Consider the following 5,477-nt stretch of genomic DNA (forward strand, 5'->3'; position numbering starts at 1 on the left):
ATACAAACTTTTATACTTTACTAAAGTGAGAAAGGCTCTGACAAAATTCTGCAGTTTTCCAACTTTTCTCCAATCTAAAAGGAAAATAAATCTTGAAAACACAAAATTTAATCCCAAATGGACATTCAAGTTTCTACCTACCCCTATTAAGCATAGCATAACAAAACCACAATCCTAAATAATAAAATCCACACACAGGTCCAGAGATGATGCCTGACTATTCCTTTCACCATCTAAATGTATAACAGAATGACGAGCTACGCTTTGCATGCATGTCAACTCTGCTACACTGTAAATTTCCAATATAAAGCTGACCATGACACAACTACAGTAAGAGCCTAACAGATATATCTTGATAAAGAAACTCTGTAGTATTCAAAGGTAGGAAGAAGACAAGCCTAAATATAGTACAGCAGGCATTTGTTGAGTTTCTGCATGAAGTATAGATATATAGAGAATGCATACAAGTGAAGTTTGAAATAAAGGAAATTTGAGTTCCTTCCTTTTTCCTCTATAAGAATTTAGACCCCACCAATAACATAAGGCAACAAAGGTATCTGCTAACATCAGAATGATCTGAATCTGTCTTATTACAAAGCCTACGTGACAGTAACTGTGTCACTGATTAGCAGCAATGATAAATCACGCTCCCTAACACCACTAATTCATCTTCTGCTGGCAACACATTCATATTTGCCTGAAATTTCACATCCTGCCATTGAAGCAAACAGGCATTAATTTCCCAAAGAGGCATGGCCATTAAGGTCACAGTGCTGGGGACTGCTACTCCAGTCAAAAATGAAAAATGGTCAGCCCTGAGGAAAAATTAACCCTAACTCATTCTCAAAGCTGTAGAAAACTTCAACAGATGCTGATACAGCCTCAGCTACTGCTGATACAGACAAAATACAAGTTTAGAGATGCTGGGAAGAATATTCTAAATCTGTGTTTATTATCTGCTTGCCATGGAAATACCCCGCGACTTGGGTCAGAGGGAGATGCAGAAAGCCCTCTACTGATGGAAAACAAGTTCCTGAGTATATGCATCCAAATGCCAGAAACACTGGTTTCCTGGGACTTCAGTATCACTCTGGCTACAAATATTGGTGCAGATTAGCAAGATTATATATCTGGACATTACCAGTGCAAATGACAGAGGTGACAGGCCAGGAGGAAAGGAACTTTTCCAAGGATTAAGGAAGAAGTAAGTAAGAATGAGAAATAAACCAGAGTCCGGGTACCTCTGATTTTTGCAATGTCCTTGTCACCAGTACATTGTGAAGAGATAATTTTTGGAAGTCTGTCCAGCTCTCACTGAGTGCAACCAAAAAACAATGCAGCCAAGGGACAAAATTGTGATAACATCCTTTGATGCTGTCAGCATAAGTGAAACTGCCTAAGTGACGCATCAAGTAGCCAGGATGGGAAGGATACAAATGTCAAATACGTTGCATTGCTGAACTGGTTAGACAGGGTACTAGTAATAACAAGTGAAACAGCTGAATGTATCCAGAAGGAGAAAAAGGAAATAAAACCATTTGTAGTGCCTATAATATATTTCCGTACGATGCTTCTCAATGCTAATATAATTTTGGTGTAGCTTTAAGGCAATTGCCTATGGGATAACTATTTCTGGTACCTGATTGCAGTCTAATTATCCAAGTCCATTAGTTTAACCATATTTCAAATCTCTCATCTATATTCATCAAAATCACGTCTTACTTCTTGACAAATGGTTATTGAAACAATAAGGACAGATGTAGAGGGGATCTCAGGCTCATGGGATTTGGCTGAATTCATACAGAGTGTGACATGGCTATCATGACATCACCTGCAGTGCAGAAAATGCAGAACGGAATCATCTAGGCCTGGCCCCTACTACCTCCCTGATACTGGAAACCAGTTTACTGTTGTCTGAACAGGTGACAGTGTGGCTCATCAGGAACTGAGGGGACAGCAGTCTACTTTGTGCTATTAAGGAAGTGGCAGAACACCTTTAAGCTCTAGCCATGCTTTTATAAGCACCTTAAAACCAGAGTGGGATAACTATATCCAGCTGTTGGTAGGGATACCTACACCAAAACTTGCTATCCCACCAGCCTTGTTATGCACAGGACTGAGTTCTACCGAATGTTCCTTTAGTGAAGAAAATAAAATGCATAATCAGTATATGATAGGTAACACTGTGTACTCTGAAGTAGATGCTTTTCCACTGGCACAGATCAAATAGGTGGTTTTTTCCCTACATGTGTAGGAACAAGGAGAAATCTTTTAAAATATGAATTGCATCATATTCATTAAGACATCTACAGAACATTAAACAAAGCAAAGCAAATCAGGGTGCAAGCAAAACTCTAACTAGTAAAGGGTTTACAGTTAACAGGAAATTATTGTAGCAGAATTCAGTTTTCCCCATTCATTTAACTAGCATCAGCTCTGTCTGACAGCAGAATCTGATTTACCAGTTGATAAAGCTGTGTATACATTCTCTCTCAGACCATCTAAAAATCATTCCTCTTTTCCTGGCCAAGGAAGCTTTTTCTCTGTCAAATACCAATCATGCATAGCAAGAGGACAGTTGACCACAACCTATAAATATTAAATGGGGCTATTCTGTCAGAGATTTGCAAAACTACTAGTGAATAGTTTCCTTTGTGTAAGTGAAGGTTCCGGCTACGGTATGCTTTCATACACTTCACTGAAACGTGCAACAGGTGCTCCTCAGTTCACTAGGGAGCAAAGCTCAAGTACAGCTTGTGGCATACCGATAAAGTATCCTGTATGTGAAATCCTAGGACTAAATCAAAGTATCTTTAAAAGGCACAAGTAGAGGAAGAAACATTATGCACAGTATGTTATTTGGTACACGACCATGATTTAGCTTTGAGTTCAGATTCAGGCAAAGATCCAATGTAGGTGTGCTTACTAACGTACTTCAAAGGTATTAGCTAAGAAGGTCTTCTGCATCTTCTGAACCAATAGGCTATACAGACAGCTGGAGCCTACCCCTCTCTACATGGTTGCCCAAGTCTGTTTGGAAGCTGAATTTGGCCTGTTCTGGGAAAAGTGTCATCTGTCTCTGGCATGGGAAAAACATTCTGGTTTTCTATCATTTCTGTAGATACACTCACCCACATATGCCAGAGTCATGGGAAACTGCATGATTCAGATCGCTCACTATTTCAAAAATCACTGAAGGAAGCCTTATGGAAAACAATTATCACTAAAGAAATCGCAGGAAACAAAAAATTTCAGAACATGTCAGTATTGACATTCCTTGGAAAATGTTGCATTTTTCATTATTTTCTTGGGATACTGTCATTCCTTTTTACCAATCCTAATCAATTATGTATCTTGCTCCAAGGATTAGGTAAAGATCAGGAACAAAATATGGTTTCAGAAGTCTACATTTCACACAAAGGCATTTTATAAAGAGTTCTTCATCTACTTTTACTTCATCCTGCCAAGATCCATTAATCACAGTGTTCTCCCTCCAGGACAGACTGCTCAGACAATGGGGTCAATGAGGTATAGCTCTCTTTTTTCCTGTGCTCGTTTTAAGTTTGTTTTTTTTTTTTTTCCCAAGTGTGTGCATATACCTACACCACCATAATATATATTTTGAACAAAAGTGAAGCTCTTCTCCCAAGAATTAATGTTCTTAAAACAACATAGGTCAGTAAAAAAGACAGTAACTCACAGGACATGAAAAAATCCTTTTTCAGGAAAAAAGAGAATGCTTGAAGTCTGGATTTGTAAAACCTGCTGTTCTGAGAATGCTGACCACCTAGTGCACACTTGGATTTGCTGCCTGCAAGGGCCTCCAGACAGCGCTAGTACAGCCTTCAACAGTAAGTCCCTGAAGTGCAGAGTTATGGATAGTTCATGATTTTAGGAACAGAATTTTGTTAAGAGTTGCAGTAATCATGCCTTGCCAAAGCAGGAGTAATAAAAGAGCATCAGAAGACAGTAAGAGCGGTTATTATGGGACTTACTGAGAATCTCAAAATCTGCCAGGAGGTAATATACTACAAAAGCTGCTCCAAATATAGCACACAAGCTATACACGATCCTGCAAACTCACTGAGCTGCTGTAAAATTACTTTATATTAGAAGAGTTAAAGAATATAGTAATTATTTGTGAAAAAAGTAAATTAATTCTCCCATGTTTTCCTGGTGATTGAGATTTTTTTTTTCTTGTGTCTTTTGGCTGCCTCTTTCATCTTTTATGTTCCACAGCACAATCAGCTATCAGTAATTATCAACAAGCTTGATCCTGCCCAAACTGAAGTGAATGGAAAACCGACAGTTGGGCTCAAAGGGAAGTGAAAATGAGTCCCCAAATTAGGGAATAGTAATAATCACTGTGGTAATAAACCAAGGCTTCAGTGTTCCTGTTACTTTTGCTTTGTGTGGCTTTACTTATTTGCTTTAGGGAGATAATGATATGGAGGCATGTAAAAGGAGTATTTTGCTCATAGACCTTAGACATGCAGCTGCCATTTCTGCCTCCGGGCTGACACAAACTAGAGAGGCCGTACCATAAACAGTAAATTGCAAAATCTCCTTTGTGGAGGATTACCTGGCCTTTGTACTTCCAACATTGACAAAGGCTTGATGCTTCCCTCTGGGGAAAAGGCCGGTCCGCTGTTCCTTGAGAACACATGCTCAACCTCCAAAAAATAATGCACAAGTTATTAAACTATTTTTGCTTGTCTTACCTGGTGTCCATTTGAGTAGCTCTCTTTAGAAAGAGTAAAATGCTGTAACTGCTTCCAAATTCGTTATTTCAAACTGCAGATTTATACAAATCTTTTACCACATATGAAACATTGGCTGAATTAATTGAAGATTATGTGTGTATAATCTTTGTTTTTGAGGAAGTTCTGTTTTCACCGAATCACAGAGTCGTCTAGGTTGGAAATGACCCTGAAGACCACGCAGTCCATCACCTAGTTTTAATGACGAAGGGGCCATACTGAAGGCAGCAAGCCCCAAACGGCTTATAGTCTCTGGAAGACAAAGGCCATCGATGGACACGCTTTAACACAGACGGTGATCCAGGGAGCCAAGTCACGGGAGGAGGCCACGTTTCCTCTCTGAAATTCCCCCCCGGTTTTGACAGACCAGCAGCCTGTGCAGGTCGGTCAGGGGCCGCTGTGTCCCCCCCCCCTCCGCAGCACGGGGGCGGCCGTCCTGGCCGGGGACTGCGCGGGTGTTGGGGCTCCGCAGTAGGTCCACCTGGGGTGACAGCACCGGCTCCGGGGCATCGCTGTCACCACACGCTTCAAAACACCAAGTCCGGAAAGCGAGGTCTCGGGACTACTACGCTCTTGCAAGTTTTGCGAAGACACGTGCCCAGGCAGAGCCGGGAGCCCCTCCGGCTGCTCCCGCAGCCCGCTCCGCCCGCGGCAACGGAGGCGGCCCGGGCCCTCCCGGGAGGGAACCAGCCTGCGGGCGGCGCGGGGGGGGCTGTC

This window comes from Athene cunicularia (assembly GCF_003259725.1).
Source record: "Athene cunicularia isolate RWA chromosome 11 unlocalized genomic scaffold, athCun1 chr11_part1, whole genome shotgun sequence".
In the NCBI taxonomy this organism is placed as follows: domain Eukaryota; kingdom Metazoa; phylum Chordata; class Aves; order Strigiformes; family Strigidae; genus Athene; species Athene cunicularia.